We start from the raw sequence: 26,068 nt of genomic DNA, 5'->3' as shown, positions 1-26,068 counted from the left end.
ATGGGGCATTTTCAAAGAGGCGTTTGCTTTCTTTACAGTGTTCAGTTTGTATATACTCCTACTGTTAACATGTTTGTAAAATGTAAGGGATAAACTGATTTTTAGTTTTTTTAATAGAGATCAAGAACCACTAAAAATGCCAGATATACCAGTTATTTTGTGTATCATTTAAAAATCATACAAAATAATCCAAAATTTAGTGGGAAAGAAAATTTTGTCAAAACAGATTATATATATTTATGTATAATTTAAATATGTTTATATATAATCTTACATGTGAGGTTATACATATTTCATTAGAAGCTTGGTTAACTGATGAAACCAAATATGACAGGATAAATATTCAAATCTGAGATTTTTAAATAGTCTCATAACTATTGAATTTATTTTTAAATTATCCTGAAAAATATATGAAGATTATAGCTATAGGATATTAACCAGGTAATGTTTTGCATGGTGAAAAGGATAAACTTTTCCCCTTGTTTTTTGAGAACTTATATTTTTAGCACAGTTTCCTCAATGAGAAAGAATAACCGAAGGTAGAGGAAATTTGAATAAAGAATTGGCCAAATCCTAATAAAAGCAGAAATGCCAAAGAAAAGCCCTTTATTTACATAATGCTAAAAAAAAATCTGAAAAAGTGAAAAATGTAGTCTGTCATCCTGGTCTAGTTCATTACCATTTTTGATAACTTACTATGTTTACCCAATGTTGAGAATGATTCAAGCATTTGTTATTATATTGACAAAAGATCCAGGTAATTGGCAGATCTTTTTGTGTCACCTGCCTGTTTCATGTAGCTATAGCTCATCTCTGTTCCTCTCTTCAAAAATGTATTCTTGCCAAAGTTACCTGTCAGTCTCTTTTATGATTATGAAGAATACCTTGCCCAAGAGGTGATGGATTTCCTTTTACCTCCTAAATCATCTCTAGCTGTCACATTCAAGTTGAAACACTTTCATTATCACAAAACACACACAGTGCCGATGATATGCCTCTTCACAAGTTTGTAACAAAAGGCTACATGTATCTTTAAAACATTTTAATTGTGTAAAAAGCCACATCCGGCTTTCTGCATTTTTTTTTTCCTTTTTCATGTTGTAACAACCAGTGATTAACTGCTCTCTTTTAATATTTTTTGGTTGACAATGATAAAACTGCAAGCATTCTGGCCCCATGTATTCATAGTCAAATGGTGACACCAACCAGACGAGATGATGGTGTGCTGGCTCGATGACAGTTCTATCTCAGTTCATCATCTTAACTAAAAAATAATCCTATCTAACTTGAAATCCACAGCAGCTATAAGTAGAAAATAAATCCAAACCCCAGCTCAGACTTGTAACCTAACAGCTATCATAAATAATCAGAGCCTATTTGAAGGTGGAAGATGGGACATTAGAAGCTATTTACACTACTAGAGTGATGCCATCGATCAGTGGCGGCAACCCGTAGATAAGGCGCCTATGATGTCATGGTTATTTATGATGGGCATTGACAGTAAAGCTACTATGGAATTTTCTCCTCAGACAGCTTCATTCATTTTTGTTTGTGATGCATTTTGTTGTTAAAGAAGCAATCAATAGCAAAATCGTGGTGATAAAAGTATTACTTGTTAAATACGTGAAAAATGTGCATGTATGTAGGAGTGTGGGACAAAAGATGAAGAATTTAAAAATTCTCTTGTGGTGCTTACGTGTTCCAGCTACAAATACACAGTGGATTCATTTCACATGACTTGGGCTTTAAAATGTGGCCCAGTTGTTCTCTTGTATCTTACTCTCTTGTTGGAAAGCACAGTTCAAATGTTATGGGGTTGCCCCACACCCACACCAAACATCTGACTTACTCTGGAGAGTGTAACATTTAATTAGAGAGATTTCATGTAAGAAAGCAAATACCTGTTCCTTTCTACAGGAACCCCCTGCATAAGAGAGATGGGAGAGTTTATTTCAATTTTATTTCATTTTTTTTAAATGTAATTTCTACTTGTTTAGTTTTTTCCTCTCCCACAGCTCATCTTCTGCTCCTCAAAGTATTCACTAGACCAGTGCTTCTTATGCCTTAATGTGTACATGAATCTCCTAGGGATCTTGTTAAAATGCAGTTTTTGATTCAGTAGGTCTGGGATGGGCCTTGAAACCCAGCATTTCAACTAAGCTTCCAGGCAATATGATGATGCCGGTCCAGGGAGTCACACTTTTAGGAGCAAGAAATGAGGTAGGGTGGTTATTTCCGTACCTTTCAGGCTTCCTTCCAGATCATTTGCCTCTATTTTAAATGGGTGTTTCCCCCATAATGTAGAGCAGTGGCTCTCAAATATGAGCTGCGGTAGGGAGAATGTGTTTAAACACGGATGGCTGGGGCACCGGGTCGCTCGGTGGGTAAGCCTCTGCTCAGGTCATGTCTCAGGGTCCTGGGATGGAGCCCCACATTGGGTTCTTTGCTCAGTAGGGAGCCTGCTTCCCCTTCTCTCTCTGCCTGCCTCTCTGCCTACTTGTGATCTCTCTCTATGTCAAATAAATAAATAAAAATCTTAAAAAAAAAATAAACACGGATGGCTGAGCCCCACTTCGAAAGTTTCTGATTCAGTAGGTCTGGGTGGGCCTAAGAATTTGCATTGCTAAAAAGTTCCCGGGTGACCACATTTTGAAAACTCTTGGTGTGGAGCCCTAATTTAGCACTGAATTTACAGAATGCATAGAGCCCATACATAACGCTGCCCAGGTCCTGGGTTACAGAACAAATAAATACACAGGGGAGAGGAATGTACCTTTTGAGCAACTGCTGTGTTTTAGCTGTTATGTGAAGCTCACGACCTACCTCATCTCTGTTATCTCAGTGACTCTAATTTATCCTGTATTTCTCATGGAGCTACTGTATTGATACATATCCGAAATCATATTGAACAAGTTGTGCCTGCCACAAAAACAGCTCTCTCCCTGATTTTTTCTCTCAGGATTCCAAACCTCTACCTGGAGAATGTGAAGATAGCTTCTTCCCCCGTCCCTTTTTTTTCACCCCTATTGCCCCTACCCTGGTCTGGTAAAACTCTATAGACAATGATCAAAAAGCTTATTTCCTGCCTTAGGAGTGTTTGTCAGCTAGTGAGGGAGACGAGGACTCTGTGAAGGTGGCTGATGCTGTAGTGTCAGGATGAAATGACCCGGGAGGGAACTCAGCCCTGGAAAGATGACAGATCCACGTGACGCTCCTCTTCCTTTCCTCTCCTCGTGCAGGGTTCGTGCTTCCCAGCACGTGCAGACACACACCTATGCACAGACACACTTCCCAGATGTCTAAAATGAACCAGAAAGAAGGGTTATCTTCCCCAAGCTGTCTTTGGCATAAATTACTCTGCCTGCCTCATGGCTCAGATTTACATCCCAATTCGGGAGTCATTCATCTAGGAGGCACCTACCTTCCCAGGTGCTTTGGGGCACAGCAGAGATGAAAATATAGCCCAGCCCTGTAGAGATAACTGCCTGGAGCGAGGAGACCCACAAGCAAAGGAGCAGGTACATACAGGGTGATAATTATTACTACACTGTGTAAGAAGGAGGTGCTGTGGGACCCAGCTTCCATTATTAGGTGTCTGGGGAAACTTCTTGGAGGAAATGAGACTTCAGCTGGTGCCTGAAGCACCAGCTGGTGCTTGAAGTAAAAACTGAAGGGCGGGATGATAGGAACTGGGAGAGCCAGGTCTCTGGCAGCTGGAAGAGCTTGTTTAAGAGCCCCGGATTCGGAGAGGGTGTGTGAGGTATAGTGAAGATGTCCACGTGGTTCAGTGTGGCCAGATACAAACCCTCTCTGATGATATCACTGCCAAATCAGCGCTGTGTTTCAAACCTGCGCATTTTGTGAATGTACAGCATCTTGGAATTCTCTTGCATTCTCAACAAAGGGAATGTTTTTTTTGAAAACCTGTTTTCCTTTGGTAAATAGTATTGAAAATGTTCACAAAGGACAGGTAGGCTGTCATGCAGGGTTGATTGCTGATATCATCTTTACTTTCCTGTAATGGCTGGATATAGATTATATTAAGCATTAGTCACCATGTGAAAAATACACTTGGACACACAGCTACATCTTTTCACATCTCTTGGTGTAGAAATCTGGAGGTCAAGCAAGGGGCAGTGTCCTGTTTTAACAATGCTCTCTTGTAAGGATTCAGTCCCAGGAGCACGTCTTGGGCACCTTCTGAGTACACAGTATTTGACGGGGGCTTTAGAGCATGGAGGTTGTTACGGAAGACAAACTTAGTCCACGAAGAGCCTGCATTCCTACTTAGGAGATGAGGTGGACAGATACTGCAGCAGGAAATCATTCCACAATGATGACACCACCACCACCCCCCCCCGGCCCCGCCCCGCCCCACCTGCCTCAGGTCTGTAGCAGAGCCATCAAATTTTTTTATGATAAGGACATTTTGAGCTAAAAAGATGGAGGTTAATATTCGTATCAGTAAATATGTTCTTGAAAACTAGCAAAAGGATGTGCATGTGTGTGGGTGTGTGTCATTGCCAAATAAATTGAAACACCCTCTAAGCTTAAGCTTTTGAACCATAGATCTGAGAGGTCACTTTCTAGTACGAATCACAGAGTCGGTAAGGCACTGGTAGAGAAATATCCCCCCATGGAAAGAAAATTGAAGTTATTTTCCCTACTGAATTTCCTTCTTGCTTAAGAAAACACATTTATATATTGTGTAATGTTAAACATTAGCAGTGGTGGCATTCTAGATTTCTCCGTATGCTACACTTAGGCATATGCTCTTACAGGCTGACTAAAATAATTTCTAAATTAAACAATGATCCTACATAGGCATTTTTCTCCATAGGTGATAAACCTTGTCCATGGAAGCCATCATATATGAAGACAGAATCACTTCCTATTTCACTAAAATTTACAAACCAGACTCAACTACTTTGTTTTCTTTGGGATAATCATTTTAGTCATTTTCAGAGTACCTTGAATTGAATCTCTCTAGGTAAAATTATCTAAAGTCACTGAGATTTTTCTTTTAATCAAATTTTACTCTGTTGTACTGCACATCAAACCTTTTATGGGTTCCCGATTTTAAAATAAGGATGGTATCTCTTAAAGAGAATGTTGTGTTTCTTTTTAGTCCTTTTTATTAAATTTATTTATTTTAGAGGTCATGCTTAATCATTTTCAAGAGCATTGTCAAGCTTGTTAACAATAAATATTGGAGTTAATTTAAATGAGTCAAAGTTCATTCTCATTTAGCAGCCATCCATTTAAGTAAATCACCTGCCTGGACATTCTCTTCTGCCTAGCAATAAATGTAAATGGCTAGAAACCCATCACAAGACTTTTAAGGAAAAAATACAATGTTCTGATGGAGAATCTTTTTAAGGCACAAGATAAATGGTCAGCAACTGATGTGTATTAAACATGTATTTTATTTAAAGACTAATAAGGGAGTTATATTGTCTTTCCAGCCCTAACCTGATCGTGAGTATAAGATAGTATAAGTTTTCATGTTTTCCTTGAATTGCTTGAAGTCATTAAATCTTTTCTCTCTAGGTTGTGAGGTAGTCCTTTGCGGTGAGCTTTTATTTGATGAGAGAGAAATGTTGTATTTATTAATATTTTTCACTCTTTATAGGAGGCTCTGCTTCTATGACTTCATATGGTCCCCCTGAAAGCTCCCTAGATTGTACTCAGGAAATGTTATTACAAGACTTTCTGTCATATTTTTTGAAAAGATGGCTTCCTGTGCCTTACGTAGAACAGTATGTGATTTCACTGGAATTTTAACATCTCCGTGAAAAGGGTAAAGAGGTCAGGTGGGTTACAATTACTATTTTATATAAAATAATCATTAGAAACAGTAACACCCAAGATGGATTCAGGAAAGCCATTTTGAAATCTAATAAAACCAAATGTTCAGAAATAGTAAATTCTCTAATACCTATTTTGCATAAATTCTGCCTGCACCTTATTTCTCTAAAGATTATTAAGTAATAAATAATATATAAGGACACCAACATTAAATTTTTTCTTGTTAATAATGGGTTCAAGTCATATGAAATCATCATTTAATAAAAATGAATTTATTTTTAAAGTAAATTCATTAACATACATATATGATAGATATTATAATAATGGATCAAATGCCAGCACGAATTATCAATAAAACTGACTATTAACCTCCTTTTCTTCAAATAATTTCACATTATTTTGGATTAAGACAAATAGAAGAAACATAAATAATGAAGATATCCAAACACATCATAACAAAAATTTCCAATTATATCGACTGTGGGGTTCTGAAGTCAACTTCTTTTACTGCATGAATCCCAATTGTATATGTAAAGGTTAATATTGAAGGTTGTACTTAACAGAATATTCTGATGTCTCCTCTGCTTTTATTACTGGAACCATTGTTTCGCATTTTATAAAGTTTCTGCCTCAAGCTTGCAGCCCATGCTGAGCTCACCTCAGTTTTTGGCATGCTGAAGGAGCTCTGAGGGGCAAAAAGAGGGTACAGAGTCATATTCTGTTTCAGAGAAAGGACCAAAGAAGATTGTCATGAAGAAAAGAAGTAGCATAGGTGATGCAGAAAATGCCATCCTTCCTAACTCAAAGTGAAGTCAGTCCACATCATCACAGCACTGAACTCTCATCAAATAGTTCTGAGTTTCTTACTAGCACAATTTCTTTTGTACCTGTTTTCTCTCTCTCTCGCTCTCTCTCTGTCTCTCTCTTTTTCTTATATGATGTGTCTGATATGTACGAGTAGTTCTGTCTTGTGGCCAGTTTTGGCTTCCTTGTTAAATCCAGTAGTAGGCAGAATTCAGTGTTCGTAGTGAAGAATAGAATGATTACCACCTAAGCACAGGGAAAAACAGACCCCTGGAAAAAAAATCACTGTGTCTCATATAAACTAGCAGAGCCCATTTCTTTCTTACTTGCCACAGGCCAGCAGAATTGAGCCCTCTTAGAATTGCAATACCATTTTCCTCTTTTTGAACTCTCTGTTACCTCTGTTTGACAGATTACAGGTTGAGGAAGGGAAGTCTAAATAAATGTGGTTAGTTATGTAATTAAATTCCAAAGATAGATCCTGGTGATGGCTTCACACGCCTTAGCTGACGAGCAGAATATTCTTCATCAGATGGCTCCTTAGACAACCTTCAGAGGGTCATTTGGCTTCAAGGGACACTTGCCGTCATTTATTTTTCTGCCATTTCCTTCCATCCTCTTACCCCCCCCCCCACCCAATTAATTCAGCAATTTTTGGAGCTCATAGATGAGCTGAAAATATTTGTCTTCTCACTGTATTTATACAGGATCAGTATCCTGCATGGTCTCAACCCTTTTTTCTCTTGCAGTGAATGGCTTCCTCCCTCCCATCAACCAGTGTTCTCTACCTGTGGCTTTTGGCTGCACATTGCAATTAACTGGGGAGTTTAAAGAACTTCCCATCTTCATGGCCCATCCTGATCAATCAAATCAGAATCTCTGTGAAGTGGAGTCTAGGCACCAGTACTTTCTGAAACTTCCCAGATGATTCTAACTTTGAGAACCACTTTCATAGATGAAATGACCTAATAGTGTCAGTTGTTTTACCTTATTTTGCATATCTGTTAAATTTAACCCAGTTAGTTCATCAACAAACGTAGAGTGCTTAATGGTTTTGCTTTTTGATGGGTAATTTTCCTTTGAGCAGCAACATTAATTCCAGAGCAATAACATTGGTGTTTCAAGGAGGAAAATCCAAATGAGTAACTAAAAATAGTTGTGCGAACTGAATAAATTAGGATTAGATAAAACCAATACACTAATTCTTTATAGAGTCACTATGAGAAAGCATAAAAGAGCCAGCAAAAATTTGCACATTTATTTCTAGAAAGGTTGTGTGGTTTTTTTTTGAGAAAATGTTTAATAAAAAATTGAAAAGCACTCAGATGTGAGTTCAGAGAGATACCTCGAAAGAGTAAGTGAAATTAGTACTGGCTGGGTTTGCTTTTAGGTTTTAAAAACAAAAAAGGAAGCAAGGAAGGAAGAAAGAAAAGAAGGAAGGAAAAAAGGAGAGGAGGGAAAGAAAAGACAAGAAAAGTATTGAAAAGAAAAACAGTGAGGAATCACAATGGTTATGTAGATCTTCCTTTTCCCAAACAGTGCAAACCAAAATAGTGCCTTTGCTTCTTTGTTTTATTCAACTTTGATTTTTCTTTACTTGCAACAGTTGTTTCTAAAATATTATAATGTCATGATACCAAACAAAAAATTTTAAGAATCGTGTCTATCTGTGACATGGGGAAACAATATTCTTTAAAATTTCTATTTAATCAGTGAATTACTTTTCCTTGGTTGGGATAGTGGGGGTGGTGCCAGATCTGTTGATTTTTGGGATCCAGCCTTTAAAATAAGAGATGGAATTGGGGGAGGGGTTTTAACTAAGCAGCTGATCAAATGAAAATTCCCCCCCTCTTCCTAATGTCTGTTGTGGGTAATTACTTTGTCGTTGCCCTGTTATTTCTCTTATAATTCATTTAATTCCTAAAATATAAGGGCTGCTTTTCCCGTTGGCTTGGCATTTCCCAGCTGTTTGCAGCTTTGACACGGATCAGTCGGAGCAGTCGGTGTGGTTGATGGATTACCCCTTTGTGTCTCTTGTCCCTCTATTCCCCCCCCTCCCCCGTCCTGCCTAACTTTCTCTAGGCTTTCTTTTTTTCTGCTTGCACAGAGCCTGATGAGCAATTGACGTTAGATTTGTGCTTCATAAACACAAAAAATCTGTGAGAGCAGACCCTTATGTTTTTCTGATTTTAGTGGCCAGGCATAAAGAAAGAGAATGCTTAATTTCATAAAATGGAAAGCTATGTTTTTGTTAGAATGTCGTATTTGTCCAGAACACTTTTTCTTTTCTTAAAAAAGGTTTTTTTCCTCAATGCCAAACTTACTTTTTTTCTTCCCTAGTAGCTTGAATCTTGATGGCTTAAATTTCTTACTAAATTCATCCTCTGTGATTTGCATGCATGGGTTATCATGGATTTGGTTAATTTGCTTTGCCAGTGAAATTAACTTACTACCAGGTACTGAACCTGAATTGCTTAAGACAAGATTGAAATACAGTATAGATAACCGATAAATATGTTAATTAGTAAGCAAGGTTTACCATGGGTTTGTGTCCTTTCACAAACGCACGGGTGTCTATTCAAATTCTTGTGGTATTTTTTTGAAGGCTAAATGTGAAATATCAAATGAAATGTCTCATGTGGTGCAGACGTTCTATATGAAGTGTATGTCTGTGTCTCTATGAGAATGTAGTAAAGTTGATTATATTTTGCCTTGATATTGTGTAAGGCGTGCACATACCAAGACAACCTTATACTTGTTGTATCCCTTCCTCTTGCATGCTCATTAATCACTGAGCACTAATAACACATTTTTTGTCATGGTACAACAAAAATTCTGGCTCTGACTCTTGTTCTGGCTCATTTACACTGGCCTGCCTGTCAGTTCAAAGCTTTAGGGAATTAATATTGCGAGATTAAAAAGCGAAGTCCCTTAAACATCCCATATTATAAACTTGTGGTTAGTTTTTTCTGAAAGGAAAAAAAAAATAAGCCTTCAAAGGGCAAGGGGCATTAAAGTTTCTTGACGAAGATTTCCCTTTTCCTTCTTTGCTCTCTTTCTCTGAATAACAGAAACCCCCGACCTTCTACCACAACCTCCTCCCTCCTGGTAAAATGTTACTTTCTAAGGAGTTGCCCCGTGGGATATGTGGCTAAGATGCAATGAGCCGCCTGATTATTCTGGATGCCATTTCTCTTTAGTTCACCTACGATTCGCACTTTTTATCCGTTTGAGGATAAGAGTGATAGAACACCTCAGTTTTTTTTTTTTTTTAAATAAAAAAAGAAACACTTTCCACAACCATCTGGTTTCTGTGTAAATGTACGCAGTGATTCTGGAGCCATCCAAATCCCAGTACGCATCGCACTTCCTCACTGACTCTTTGGTGAATCAGAAGAAGAATCAAAAGCCTCTTTGAGGATTACAGAAAAGGAATTCCACATGTGTTAGTGTGTGCGTGTATAGGCAATTTATTTTAGAGAAAAGCTTCGCTAAAATCAAATGAATATAATCTAAACATGCTTTTAAAAGATTAAAATAAAAAAAAAGATGAATCTGGCAAGCCCTTTCAATTTTATAGTAGGGTCAATTTATGTGGTCCATCCTATGTATTTTGAGATCAGTCTTAAGTGGGACTTGAGATAAATGATGTTTTTAAGGTCTCTGTCATTTTCCAGTGTGTTACTACACTTGTAAAACTATAAGAAACACTTGTGGTGAACTATTCCTGCCTTCTATTATCATTTACTGAAAGTTATTTTTGTAGATATATCCTGTCTTCAAGTTTTTATTACACAAATCCTTTTATCACCTTTTCAAGGGGATGATGGTTAATACTTTCATGGCTGTGTATATTTTATAAGTATTTTTATGTACAATATTGGATTCCATACCGAAAGCCATTTTCTTAGGTAGGTATGAAGTCTGCTCACAATTTTTAGAGGAGAAAACTAAGGTTCAGTGAGATCCAAACCTGTACACAGTTGGTTAAGCAGTTAAGTTGGGAGCTTGAAGTCACAAGGGTGTTTAGATGGCCTTCCCTCTTTATTAGCTATGTGGCCAGTGACAATTTGCTTAACCTTATAAGCCTCATTTGTCTCATTTGCAAAATGGGATTAATATATTTATCTTGTTGGTAATAGTATAAGGATTAAATATGTTATATATTTAAGATGTTTGTATAATACCGTGAACATAATAAACATGAAAAATGGTAAGTTTTGCTGGATAGCAATTATTGTCATTAATAGTACAATGAGAGGCAGAAGTAGTACTATTTGTGATGGCATCATAGTCAACGTGATTATCTAAAATTAATCCACTTTCTATTTTGGCAAATTTACTCTTTAGCTGTAAATATATAGCTAACTGAGCACCACAGTTGTCACCTATGGCTATAATGCTTAGATCTGTAGGCAGAGGTATATATTCCAATATAAACTTAGGGTCTATGGGGACGCCTGGGTAGCTCATTCGGGTAAGCATCTACCTTTGGCTCAGGTCATGATCCCAGGACTCTGGGATAGTGTCCCACATGAGGCTCCTTGCTCAGCGGGAAGTCTGCTTCTCCCTCTGCCTATCTCCCTCCCCTCAGCTCGTGCTCTCTTCTCTCTGACAAATAAAATAAAATCTTAAAAAAAAATAAATTTAGTATCCATGAATATAGGTAAAATGATGAAATGAAAGCTTTATTATCTGAGTTTAGTAAAATGTTATTTATAATGGAAGATGTTATATAAATGGAAATGTCACTTTTTTGGTTATATTAAATTTCTTTTCTTTGGATTATATTTAATTTTATTTTGAAAAAATTAAAATCAAGAACAAATATATTTTTCCTCTGAGACTTTATAGAAATAAGAAAGAAAATGTTATTTTTGCTCAGTCATTTCATACGTCAATACATATTTTCATGGAATCAGTCATAGGTATCAATTATTATCAGTTTGTTAAATCTTTATTTACTCTTGCCTAGTCTTTTAGACACAGAATTATGAAAATAATAATATTTTTTCCTAGGAGTTCTGCTGTGAAAGTGCTCACTATTTTTTTTTTTTAACTTAGTCCCAGGCTTGTACTCGGTGTGATTATGTTGCCTTCAAGTAGTAGTTAAGTGAGCTTTAAGCAGATTCTTTTCCTCTATTTACAATGCTTTTACCCTGCTTCATTCAGCTAATTCCTATCTGGCCTTTAAAATTCCACCTGCCCATCCCTTCTTTAAGAAGTCTTCACTCCTGAACTGGATTGAGATATTCCTTTTTGGGGGGTTACATAAAACTGTAAATACTTTTCATCCCAGCACTTGTCATGCTTATTTATCTAGTTTTTAATTGCACTTAGGACTAGACATATTTTCTTACTCAGCTTCAAATGCTCATCATCTGGAATTTAGAAGATAGAAAAAATTGGTTATAGAATGAGTAAGTAGTAGCGCTTTTAACCATTTCCCCTGTCTCCAGAAGTTTTTTCCTTAATTGAACATATCATAATGAAATAGAACAAATCGTGTTTTGCAATATAACATTAAGGAACCATTTGTTTGTCATATTTTCCTATATTCACAGTTTGTATGGTTACCCTGTGAGGTAGATGGCACTGGGCGAGTACAACCATCCCGTGAAGCCATCAATGACCCCAATTCTTTCAGTCTTTCTGCCTCCTCATTCTCAGAATTGGTGCCTTTCATTCTCAACGTTTTCTCAGAGTCACAGTATGGCCACCAGAGCTCCAGCTACCACATCCAAGTTACAGATAAGAAAAAGAAGTAGGAAAAGGCAAAAGGCTCACACAGCCTTTTTTGAATGTCCCACACAACTATTTCTGCTTACATCTCATTAACCAGGTTTTGATTGCACATGACCGTGGTAGTCTCAGAAACATCAGGTTTTAGTTGGGCACATTGCTGCTCTCCTTAAGGCAGGGGGGAAAAGAAAGGCTGTTATTTGGGGAGGCAGGAGTCTATGTTACAGACATCGAGGAAGATTAAAATGAGTTCACCTGCAGAGTTACGCATTCCCTCATATCATGTTACATTCAAATCTCTACCAGGACTCTACCCGGGTTCTTCCTAAGAGATTGGACAGAACATTGTAAGTGACAGACAATGATCTTAACTCCCTAGTTATGGAGCTATAATGGATATAAAGTGTAAGTAGGTATGGAGAAAAGTGAGAAATGGAAGGCTTTGTTTTGTATCCTGAAGGTCTCCGCGACAGGAGATCACTCAGTGAATGCGAGAATTATAAGCAAGTTCATCCATTTGACCGTGAACTGCACGATGGTCAGGATTAAGTGTTTCTTCTTTATTGCTGTCTTCAGATTCCAGCAAAGAACATGGCCACCTGTTGGTGCTTGTTGATATTTTAATTTGAAGGCAAGGATGGAGGCCTTGGTTTGAGGTAGTTCTGAATTTATCAGCATAAACAGTTCTTCTTTCAGTAGGTAATTCCTTCTCATGGTTATTTTCTGAAGAGCAGCATTTATCATTTCCAACCAGATCTCTCTCTAAAGTCTGTAAAATGCCCCATTGACACTTCTATCAAAGGTGGCAGATGAGAAGCCACGGAAATGTTTTGTCTTGTATCAGTAGTATTGAGTTCATGGTCTGACTTTGATAACTGGGAGATCTCACATAAAAATTCTGGATTTTGGCTTACTGCATTGAAGGATGCTGGCTGCGTTGGGCACCCATAGTGGCCAGGCAACAATTAGGGCCTCTCACCTTCACATAGTCTCCAAGAAGCCGGAGTCAGTCATCTCCCTATCCTGCCTGGCCCTGTAGGACATCTGTTTTCTGGCCCCATTTCTAGGCTCCAGATACTACATGTGTAGACAGATGCTTTGTTCACTGGTTAGGATTTAACTCGCTCACCTAGTTTTTATTCTGAATGATTCTTCTTCTTGTCAGGTCTGGATCTGTTTGCTTATATAACAGACTGAAACAACTTACAGAATAGAAGTATCATAGGGAAATTCTTACCTTATTTTAACTCAGCAATGAAGTGTAACATCGCATAATTTCTGGGCTGGCTGACCTCACCGGCTCCCAGCACTTTTGGAATCATTGGAAGGTAACACTGTCATTTTTCACAAAATCACTTCTAGTAAGATGAATCTCCAATTTAAAAAGATGTTTCAGTTTCTTAAACCTAAAAGAAATTAAATTTCTGTGTTCTTTTAAAAAGAAAACCCATGTGTACACTCACTACTACGTTTCCATACTGATGTCAAATAACGTTTCCTCACCTGAGAACGGGGAGAGTCACCACCAGAAGTCCCCTTCTGGTGGTGGGATCAGTTCAGTGTTTCAAACAGTAAGAGGCCTTGTTCTAAAGTCAGATAGATGTAAATGACCTTAAGCCTCATATTTTATATGAATAGAGTTAAATTATGTATTCCATGAAATATTTTAAAAACTCAGGTGATTATGGCTCTGGCATGAGGTACATCAGTCTTCTACCCTGTGGCTTTAGAACAGGAGACTGACCCTGTTTTGTGCTACATTGAATTTGAGGCTAGGCCTTAGTCTTTGCTCGCTCTTCCTTCCTTCTTTCTCTCTCTCTCTTTCTTTCTTTCTTAAGATTTCATTTATTTATTTGAGAGAGAGAGAGAGAGAAAGTGCAGGCACACAGCAGGGGTTGGGGGAGAGGGAGAAGTAGGCTCTCTGCTGAGCAGGAAGCCCTGTGTGGGACTCAATCCTAGGACTCTGGGATCATGACTTGAGCCAAAGGCAGACACTTAACTGACTGAGCCACCCAGGTGCCCCTGTCTTCTCATTTTCATTTAGCAAGTGGGCACCTTCTTACAGTTACCATATCTGCTTTCTCTACCACATTGAATTCATGTTGCATTCAGGACTCCAACAGTTTTCATTCCAACATACTCTACTTTCATAGGCATTGGTTAAATGCCTATCAAATTTAAGTATATTTTAACAAACTAATAACTTCCTTTTCTATAATAGAATGTTTTAAAACACTTATACGGTGCTGAATAATTTAGTTCAGTTATATGATGACAAGACAAAACAAACTTTCTCTAGAGTTCTGGATTTTTCATTTCGTTACTTTGCTCTAAGCAAGCAAATAGAGATGAGCTATGAAATTTTAGGACTTCGCCTTGAAACATGATCTAGTTGACTTACAAAATTTGAGATGTTGACAAAATGTGCAGTCAATAATCAAATAAATGCAGTTACTTCATTTTATGTCAACAGAGAAGGTGAAAAGTGCAACTTAACTGGCTTGGTGAGATTGGAAGGAGGGGCTGGGAACGCACAAGAGACAACAAAGAGATAGTTGGTAAGATTTAGAGGCTTGCTTCAGCAGGGGTGGTGAGAAGGCAGTGTGACAAAGTTCAGTCGGGTCAAACAAAGTGCAGAAACTTCCTCCTAGACATTGAAGGGAGAGTTGTAGCATGGACAGAAAATGTTCGAATGTTGTAATCTAGAAACAGCTCATATGATAGTTGATGTGCTGTTTCTGTCTCATCCTGCTGTTCCTTTTGATCCAGGAAATAGAGAAATCACCTTATCTCTCATGTACCAGGATGATATCATTAAAATAGGACATGTTTTTGAAGTGTGGTATTTAAGGGCTTCAAAGAAGGTGTAGAGTGTTATAAGATCAGCACATGCCTACTTCTCAAAGGCAGTTATGAGGACACATTTATTTAGCGAAGACATCCTTTTGAAAGAACAGCCGCCTCAGTAATGATAAAGTATGTATGTAGAGTTTGTTGTATTACATACTTTGCCTGAGAGATAGGGAGTTTACTCCCTGACCTAGATCTTGGCAAAAATACAGGTCAGTGCTTTTTATGCTATTTATTTATTTATTTTTTTTACTTCTGTGAGACAATATCATCCAATTAGCAAAAAAGTACTCAAGTTTCATTATATTTCCAAATCAAGCTATATCAACACATTATCTTAAATGCAAACAATGAAATGATTTTTCTTTTGCAAGGTAGAACATTTGTTTCAGATGAGCTGTTGTGTGTGATTTTGCATATGTGGCTATTTGGCACGCCTTTTGTTTCTGACCCTATAGTTGACCTTGGAAGTGGCTTGCTTTAACCATGATGGATGTACCAAAAGATTTATTTTTGTCATGTAAGAGTTGAGTCTTAGGCTATAGGGAGCATAAAAACTGCTTATTGAAAGTAGGCTTGGCAAACCTTTGCTTTCAAATAATCTTCCAGAAGCTCATCTAATTTTGCTAATTAGCGAGAGATAAAATATACCCACATTGTCCTTTGCAATGACTTGAACCCTCTGCCCTTCCTTGATGATAATAGTATTAAATACATGTGTACTTATTGCATTGAATATTAATTAGCATGAACTGAAAAGAGAGGATTTTGTTACACACAAATAACACTTTCATGAAATTAATGTTTAATTTCACATAAGTACTTTAATTCCCCTTCTGAACTGGGAGAAATAACTAAGGTAACATGATTTTAATTTGCTGATCTACAAAAAAAAGTGTTTAAATAAACTCTGATTATGGAAGCCTGATTTTAATAAATAATTCAAGAACGAAAGAACCATCATTTCTGTGGGAAGCAAAAGGAGACCATTCAACTAGTAGTGACCTTGTCACTGAAAATTAAGCTCTTTCTCCGAATCTAAAAATCAAAGCTTAAAAGGCCACTCTCTCCATAATATTTCATTAACTTTTCGAAATGAAATACCTATTGATTAGATTTTCTTTCAGATAATAAATTCTACATGTCTATTCTGTCACTTCAATTATAGTATTTACTTGTACACAAGGAAAATGTTTTTACATCTGAAATTAATATACTTCTTCGAAACAACACACTGTAAAGGTTCAGGTGGGATAATTTTTTTTCTTTCTCTGAGTAGACTATTGCTCCATATACTCAAGAGCATTTGTGCATTCTCTTCTCATGTTTTCCCTGCGCTGTCTTCTGCCTGCAGTACCCTTTCTCCCATCCCCTCTGTAGATCCTCAGCAAAATCTTATTCATCCATCCAGGCCTAGTTCAAGTGTTACCTCCACTGGGAGCCGCCTCAAGCTTTTCCCGAAATGCAATATCCCTCCTCTTCCTTGGGCTCCTCTAAAACTGTTGGTGGCTCGCACCGTTGGTTGTGGCCCCTGTGTGCCATGTTGCCTCAGCCCTTTGCTGGATTCAAAGCCATTATGGCTCATCATCTTCCTATTTCCCCCTCCAGTGCCTAGTTCAGGGCCAGGCACACAAGGTTGTTGAATGGAGTTTAGTGTTAACACATTTTGGAAGCTACAGTGTTTGTTCTGACCCTTTGGTTTCTAGTTCTGCTTTGTAGAAATCAGTGCAACTTCAGGGATCTTTATCTCTTCATAGTTTACATGAAATATCTCACATCTGGCAACTCTCACCCCCAAACCCAACCATACATAACATTCAAAGTAGTTATTTTACTTTCTTTAGGAAAGGGAAGCTAGAAGGAGCAGCAGACTCTGCCGGCTGGCTTCTAGAAAGGAAACACAGGCTACCGAGATGTCAGAAGATTGTATATGTTACTTGATACAGTGCGTTCAGTGTTCTTGAAGGATCAAAAACCAAGTTAGCGTTGAACTCAATTTTCCCCTTCTCCAGTAGTGGCTCAGTTTAGATCTAGGTCTGTTGGTGTTAGAGGGCTATCATGTAAAACGTCTTGGGGCTCTCCATACCCGTGAGACACATTTACCTTAAACTACCCAATAGTGCCACATTTACCCTTTCAAGGGGGATGAATTGAATTATTATCTACAACTTAAAGAGTGGTGGTGAGGGACAGATTTCATTTTTTAGTCCTTATATCATGGCCCTTATTCAGTATTTCCAAGTCCTCTTGCAGAGAGCAGGGTTTATAAATGTTCACTTGGAATTTGACTAGCAGAGCGGTAACCCACCGGCTCAAGGCCATCCCAGCCAGACTGCAGTGGTTGCTGGAAAGATAGTCTAAGATTTGCTTCAAGAGAAGATTTGCTAAGATTTGCTGCAAGAGAAACACATAGACTCTTAGTCTTGCTCCTGTTTTGTGAATGGCCTGCGGCTGCACCATTGCCTTCCATGCTTTTGTTCGCCTCCTGCCCAGAAGCTCAGTGAAGACCTTTCCCTTTTCATAAGGGAGTTTTCTCAAAGCCATGCCACTTTAGACTGTGCTCTGGTATCAAGCCTTCTGGATTTAGTGCTCCGCTGCCGGGAAAATATGAGCTGTGGTAGTGTGAAGTGGTACAGTCGGAGCCACGGTCTGTAAGGTACCGGCGAGGTGGAGCAAGCGTTGCTTGATTTTACTGGTATGAGAGAGTTGGCAGAGAAGGAAGGGGAGAGGGGGGAAGAGGCTGTGGAAATACCCTCGGGAAAAAGTCCCCAGAGTTGAACCTTCCCGTTGTCTGAACAAGCTCTTCCTGGCAGACTGCCGTAGTGGCGAGAGCCCCAGCCCCTTGTCATTACCCTCTTCCTACCCCAGCGCCAGGGAGGTTTTGGTTCTGGGTGTCTGTTGTGAGCTTGGTGCTGAGAGAGGATCTTAGTGGAGTCAAGACATTGCATCAGGGAAGAAGAACCAGGAGATCAGTGCTGAGTTCCTTCTCTTCTGCTCATGAGCTGTGACTTTGGGACTTGGCCTAAACTCCCAGAAAATCAGTTTCCACTTTTGCCAAATAATAATGAAGTCTACCTCATCCCTGGAGTGTCTCTTAAATGAAGTTTTAAGAGACGTTTTCTGGTAAAATGCTTTGGAAATGGTGAAATCTTTTTTTGACAAAATAAATATTAAATGTATAGAGCAGAGCATATGCTTAAAATTCTGATTTTCTTAAAGGAGAAATGTGTATCTCCTTTCCTCATACTTTGTCTCTATCTTCTGACTTCTTCCGGGGCAGATGGCTGTGGGCAGAGCTTTTGTCACCCCACCCAAGTGAGCATAGTTTCCTCATCTGTAAATTGGGAACAATAATAGCCACTACCCAGGGTTATAGTGAGGATGAAACAAAAAACAATTTCTGTCCACACAGAACGCCATGGGAGCTTGCTGAGCATTGGTTTCCGCACCCTTTCCCTCTCACCAACCCCCAGGCCTCTACTCCAGTGAAATAAAATCCTTCTTGTATAATGCAGGAAGCCCCAGGAACACATTCCTGCAAACCATGGAGGAAAGAAATACTTCCCTGTGTCCTGTTGGAGAGAGCAGGGTTTCGGTTGGGCTGATGTCTGAGCTGTGCTCCTGGCTGCCTTTTGGTCAAAAGAAATTTCAGTGTGCTGAAAAATCACCAAGGAATCCTTGTTCCCTCTGCATGGGAAAGAAGCCATTTTTTTGTCCATCCTCCAAGTCCTCCCTGCACAGATTACTGTCAAAACCGAGCACTTCATTTATAAAAATGCCAACATACTCTGATTATTTGGCAAATTACCATGCTGCTGTCAGTGAAGAAACAGCACATAGAGTATAAAAACAATCTCCATTTTTATCATGCTTGTCACAGCTGGGAGGCCATGGAACAAGGGTGTATTGTTTGAAGGAAGGGCTGCAGAGGCAATGCTCAGGTCCTTTGGTGGCCTCCTGGGCAGAGGGACTGTCATAGTTGGTAAACAGTTACATGTTCTTTTACTGAAAGACATCAGTCTTGCCATAAATTAATTTCCAGATTCAACGTTGAGATCTTGACATCCTATCTCTTTTAGATCAGCTTTTCCTGGTCTGTCTGTCTGTCTCTCCTCTAATTCATAGGCCCTCTCAAATGTCTTTGTGCTTTCATGATACAGAAGGAATCAGTGGCTCTGCAACAAAAGGCAGTCCAACATTCCCTATTAGATTTCCAGTGACTTCAAATTTCACTTCCAAATGAAGCCTCCAGAAGGGAAACACAAACAATACTGGGAGTTGAAGGGGGAAAAAGGGGATGACTCTCTACTGGGCATGGGTATCTGAACTCCTCAAGCCTGGTATTTCTGAGGCCAAAATGGCTGCGAGGGACAGTACTCTTCCTTTGTTGTGAGTGCATGTGTGTGAATGCGTGTGATGACTCAGAACATCTTGAGCCTAACCAGGTTAGCTCTGGAGAACCATTTCTTTACAGGTTCCATTGCTGTATGAACTTGTTGATGAATGAATCTAGTGTCACCTCCCTTTAGTAGCCGCTAATTGGCATTTGTCACTTTATAAGACATTCTATTCTAGGATGGTGAAACATTCTTCTAGAGAGGATTGACCATCTGATGCTTCGCTTCTCAAAGAGGGAACTTTATTAGAGTTGATTCTACCCCTGGTTGGCTATGGTCAGGCTTGGCAGAAGGAGTGTCGAATAGTTTTTAATGAAGTAGCTCGGATACCTAGAGCTCGTTGAGAGATTAGTGGAGTGAGCCACCAGGGGATGGAGTGGACGTAGGAAACAAAGCAGTCTACAAAAGACAAAGCCCTAGATCTTCCTAGTGGGTATAAGATAAGATTGGGTTGTTAGCCTTTGTTCCTAATCTCCACTCCTGTTAGACAGGTGGTATCTTTTTACCTCTACTGGCAAGTTTCATCCCATCTCAGTAGAGAGTGGAGGAGAAAGACATTTGAGTCCAGGTAACCCAATAGAGTTAGAAATACTCTTAGCATCTCCTAAGAAAAGCACACAATAGATGCAGCCAATCCTCTTGCACATTCAAATTGTCATGTCACACTGCTCAAGTCAGGTGTCTTCTTACAGCGCAGAAATAAATGAGTGAGCTGACAGGGGACACCACATACAGGGACACCACAACATTATTTTGTAACATCACGTAAACCAAGTTGAAACTGTTCGGAGAAACTGGCCCTCAATGATCCCAGCTCTGGAAGGGACAGCCTTGGAAATTGGGAAAAAAGATCTTCAGTAGCTCCCTGTTTCTTTCCAAAAGAAATCTAATTCGTTAGTTTGCTGTAGAATTAAGATAGCAACCGTTAGGAGTGTGTTTCCTCTTTCCTTCCAATTATAGTTCTTCTGCTGTCTCTTCCTTGAGCCCCACACCTCATGTTCTGGTAGCACTCAACTCTTCACCTCAACACCTACGTGTGAGGTGTTCCCCAAGCCTTCCCTTGACCACCCTCCAACAAACCACCCAAGGACCCATTCTTCCTCCCTGAAGAATCATTTCTGTACTCTACAAGGTTTTGCTTGGCTGCCTGCTCTTCTGTGACATATTTACTGATGAGAGTGAATCAGTTAAACAAAAGTAATATCTTCTTTTGTATTCTAATAGTACTCTGTTTACCCAATTTAGCATTTCATGATTTACTTTTAATTTAGCTGTTTATAATTTTACTTCTTCAAGCTTTACTTCTTAAGCATAGAACCCATAGACCGTATATCCTACCTGTGTCTTAGGTTTAAAGGGGCTCAGCGAATGTCTGCAAACATAAGCAATGTCCCCAGATTTCTCATTAAATTATTTGTTGAGTTTATTATATTAGTAAAATATTTACATATATTATATTCTATATTCTCTCTATATTTATAAGATTACATATTATCTATAGATTACCTGTAGAGCATATTATGATCTATAAATTATATAGATTTTATATATATGATTTCTGATCTCATATTGCTCATCAAATTACTTGTCAAGGTTATTTATAAGATTAGTAAAGATACATTTTTATTTTTTATAAAAGTAATAGATATTTAAATATATTGTTGTATTCTCTATATAGAATATGTACAGAGAAATATATGTAGAATACAAAATATATATACTCTTCGTATATATTCTCTTTCTATATATAAAATGTATATATTCTTTATATTATATAATAAAGAGAGAGAAATATGTGGCTCGGAGTGGGTCAAAATAACTTACTAGTAAAGGACCTACATTTGTAAAGATCATTGCCAGGGGATTTGACATGGCTCTGTGCATAGCCATGCTGACATAGGAAGGTGATTGGTCTAATGCAGTTAGTGCTAAACCCATTTATACCTGAGCCACTTTCGGGCTGTACAGTCTATGGGTTCCATTCTCTCTCTCCATGTATGTCTGTATCTCTCTCTCTCTCTACACACACACACACACACACACACACACACACACACACCCCTTGAATCTAGCATAGAACCTGGAAAGTAATATGCACTCATTAAAGGACAGGTTTAGTCAAAATTTCAGAGTCATTTTTATTCCATTGTCTCCTTGTGATAGCAAAGCAAAAACCAAAGTTAAAGCAAACAACTCCTTTTGATGTTCATAATTTCAAAATAAATATGTGGCTAATTAAAAAAAAAAGAAAATACACTAAATTATAATATTGACTATGCTTTTCAATCTAAGTCTTTTTCCCTAGAGAAATTCTAGGATATTTTCTCAGAAGTGAATGTCACCTATTATTCTTCTCCTGGTTGACAATCCCATGCCTGTCCTCCCCTCCTCTTAGACTATGGTAATCAGTGCACTAAACCTTAAGTTCTCTAGGAACAGGGATGCAGCTGGCTTTTGATCTGTGTCTGGCACAAGGGAAAGGGGTTAACCTTTTTATTCCTCTCTTACCTCTACCAATTATGCCTTTTCTCACCTCCCGCTCTCTCCTCTCCTTAGGGATCTTGCTCCATCAACTTTCTTTTCTTCTGTATATCTTCAACATCTCCCTTTATTTTTAGGGTCATCAGGCTCTGTGGTTGGCCTGGGACAGTTCCAGTTTACTCCTATTGTCCAAGCATAATTATTAATAGCATCCACTTTCACTTTCAAAAATGTCTGACTTGGGTGATAAATTATATAGTCTTCCTATTTATATCTGACCTTGACCTTAAGCCCCAACTCTCCCATTCTAAAGATACTCAATAGATACACATTCCCAAACCCATACCCAATACCGTAACTCTCCATCCTTCCTGTCACAGCCATACTTCTTGAAAGTATTGTTCAGATCCATTTTCTCAATTTCCTTCCATGCTATTATTCTCCTAGACAACCATTCTTGTCTTCACCACTTTTCTGAAACTGCTCTGGTGTAGTGACCTCCTAGTTGCTAACTCCTCTGGACATGTAAAGGATTTTGGTTAGGTGATTTACAGGCTCCTTCTCCTACCCTAATAAGATGCTATACTTTTGAATGATTTCCTCTTTCTCATTTTTTAACCAAGGTAATTTGTTGAGGTTTATCATCCACATGCCCACCATATGTAAAACATGCTATCTCTCTTAATCCACATGAAACTCTCTGAGGTAAGTATCATTTTTCCACTTTACACACAGGGCAAGTGGGAGATTGAATCACTTTCCTACTTTCTCATAGCTAGTAAATGATGGAGATGAGTTTCTAATTTCCAAAACAGATACTGTTATTTTTCCACTATACTATTGTACCTCTCTTCCTCTCAACCAAATGTTAATACCTGTGTACATCGTGACCCACACTGCAGGTGCCAAAGACTGGTGAGCTGATATATATATATATATATATATATATATATATATATATATATATATATATATATTTTAAAGCAGATTCTGAGAATTAGAACCACTAAGGATTAGGTATTGTCCTGTGGAATATACCTGGGAGTGCTGACAGTTACGGATATTTAAGCCAGGGATAAGGGAAGTGGCTGTTGCTATACAAGCGGTGAGTTTCTGGATTTCAGTAAAATAAACCAGGATTTTGTTTCTTGAAGTAATTATACTCTGGAGAGAGGAAAGAAAGATGGAGACAATTATGAATGACCTTGCATCTCTGAGCCGTTGAGAACTTCTGGATCAGTGGCTGATGTTTTCATAGCCTTTCAAGTGAAACCTTTCAGTGAAGTCTCAAGCCACAGACCACCAGTTAACAAAGGGAATTCTTTTTCCAGGATATTAACCTTAATTTGAGTGCCGTATAATAGAAAAAGAAAATCTCCAGCCACATTTTCTAATGCTGTTTAACCTTTCTGAAAACTTTTGAGTTTTGAAATTTTTTAGTATCATCCTTTTTTTAAATAGGTACCGTCTTCTGAGTGTAATCATTCCACTGACTTTTTTTGTCTCAAAGATTTTATTTATTTATTTATTTGACAGAGAGACAGAGAGAGCACAAGCAGGCAGCAGCAGGCAGAGGGAGAGGGAGAAGCAGGCTCCCTGCAGAGTAGGGGGCCCGATGCGGAACTCGATCCCAGGACTTTGGGATCATGAACTTGAGCCAAAGGCAGACGCTCAACTGACTGAGCCACCCAGGCACTCCTCCACTGACTTCTTTAATGCAAGAGTTGGCAGGGTATTTCTATCAAGCAAATAAAACTTTTCTAATAGCTTAAGTCAGTAATGTTGTTAATATTACACAAGCCCTCATCCCTGGGCCTTACTGCTCTCAGGACCATAGTTAAGTAAAGAGAACTATTTAATACCAAAACCAAACCCCTCCCACCCCCACCCTCTGACCCCTAGCACACCTTTTTCTTGATCTAGAGAGAAACAAACGTTTTGTAAGGTCCTGACCCTGGAAAAGAGTTAACTCCATTTCTGTAGCTCTAGGATTATTCTCTTATAGGTCTAAATTTATTTAATATTACAACTGCCAATGTCATGAGTGTTCTAAAGTAGATGTAAATGAGGAACAATGGGCAGCTTTTTTTTTTATTTTTTTGACTGCTGAGATGTGTTTAATTAGAGTTACATTTCTTCAAAGTGGAAACTGCCTGGTATATCTGAAAGCATATGAATCCTGTCTGTGCGACATTTGTGCCCTATGCCTCATTTTCTAGAGCCATTGACATAAAATAAAATTACCAAATTTTGTTGATGTGACTGGGTCAGCCACAGATGGATTTCACTGATGGCTGAAAAATATTTTTAGCTTGTTGAGGCATCCTTAAGAAACTTAAAAAAAAATATTATAGTCTGTGTTTTTGGCAGGTAGTTTGTGTGTATTGTTTCCCTGTGTTGGGCCACCACCTTTTTGCAAGATGTGAGCAGTGGGTTAGCTCTGCTGTGTTGTTTTTGAGCTGTATATTTACTTAGCAACTTCATTCTCTGAGTAGTTGTTGAAAGAACAGAAGTTTGTAAATTATACAACACTAAACAGTGGATGCCATCCATGGCTTTTAGCCCAGACCCTGTCAAATCGTTTTCTATTTCCTGGTCAGGCCTTAAAAATTGCTATGCATTACAGAAGCATTAGCATTTCTCAATTTAAACATACTGTTTCTTAATTAGTTTCTGAAACTCTAATTATAAAAGAACTTATTGAGCATGCTGGGAAAATAATTATTGACCAAGGGACAAACGACTTTAGTCTTAAGCATTTGGGTTCTTGTTTAACCATAGTAAGGCATACCCATATTAAGGCAACTTATGATGTTATGGGGCTATGACTAGTGACGGCATACGTCTATACCAGAAATTACAGATTTCTTTCCACCGTATGATCTTTATCAGCTATTGTTAATGGCTTTCAGGAGCACTGTGTTGTGAAGGATTCTGAAGCTCTATTCTGATTCATTGAGAGTGTATAGAGATCAGATAATAATGGTTACTATTGATGCTGAAGAGATACATGGTAGTATATGGCCATGAGTTTGTTAGTCCCATTATGTACACACCCTGAAAATTTTGTCCAAAGACCTAACATACAAAGACATACAAGGATCTTAGCTTTTTGATAACTTTTTTCCTTGCCATTAGTAAGATGGCTGATTTCATTTTCATCCTCCCTCAGAAGGAGACAGAACATCTCCAGAAAGGGTTTTTGTCTGTGTACTTTGGTTCCCAACTCGTGAGCACAACTGTGTTTTGAAAAGAATAAACAGATACGTCCAAAATGAAGTGTCAAAACTGCAGAACAGGACAGCATGAGTCTTGGATGAGTGTCTGGGTCCCATCTGCTTCACATTCAGGTCCTTGGGGTCAGGGAGCACAAGGCTGATTCTGGTGGCTCCTCATGTCTCCCCTTTCAGTTTTCTCCTGGCCTTGGCTTGGGAAGGATGGGGAATGTGACAAAGCCTTGTCAGCTGGCTCAAGATCTACCCTGTTCTGCATATCCTGATTGCAAAAGCAGCATGGGCAGAGAGGAGATGAGCCATGGTGGGCAGGAGCATGGGTGGGTCTGAATCTGAGGCTCCGCAGTCCCACTCACTGCATGTTTTGGTAAGTTTCTTAGGGCTTCAGTTTCCCTTTTGTAAAACGAGGGTAATGGTAGTTGTGAGGAATTATTGGCCAGGTGACTGTAAAATGCTCTGCACGGTGTTGTTCACGTGGTAAGTACTCAATAAATAGAACCTTGTTGTTACTATTAATAAATATATGTCAATATTTAGAGGGATAAAGGTTTAATATAAATATTCAAGAATTCTCCAGCTTCTTCCTAGAATTTCTGGACTTCTCTAAGTACTTTGTAAGCGATTTCTTTAATATCCCCTCCTTGTAACCTTCTCTTTGCCTGTTCCTGTCTGTCTGCTGTTAATGCTTTTTTCCTTTCTCCCTCTTTCCCTTTCTGCTTCTGTCTCATTCTCTCCTTTTCCTTCCCCTTTTCT

At 38.6% G+C, this 26,068-nt stretch overlaps 1 protein-coding gene across 2 annotated transcripts in view; it reads left to right on the top strand.

Moving 5' to 3' along the window:
• MECOM (MDS1 and EVI1 complex locus) overlaps window positions 1-26,068 on the top strand; it is a 545,051-nt gene that overhangs the window by 299,283 nt on the left and 219,700 nt on the right. The window lies entirely within an intron of this gene.

This window comes from Martes martes (assembly GCF_963455335.1).
Source record: "Martes martes genome assembly, chromosome: 1".
Classification (NCBI taxonomy): Eukaryota; Metazoa; Chordata; class Mammalia; order Carnivora; family Mustelidae; genus Martes; species Martes martes.
This window is presented reverse-complemented; position numbering and strand designations above follow the sequence as displayed.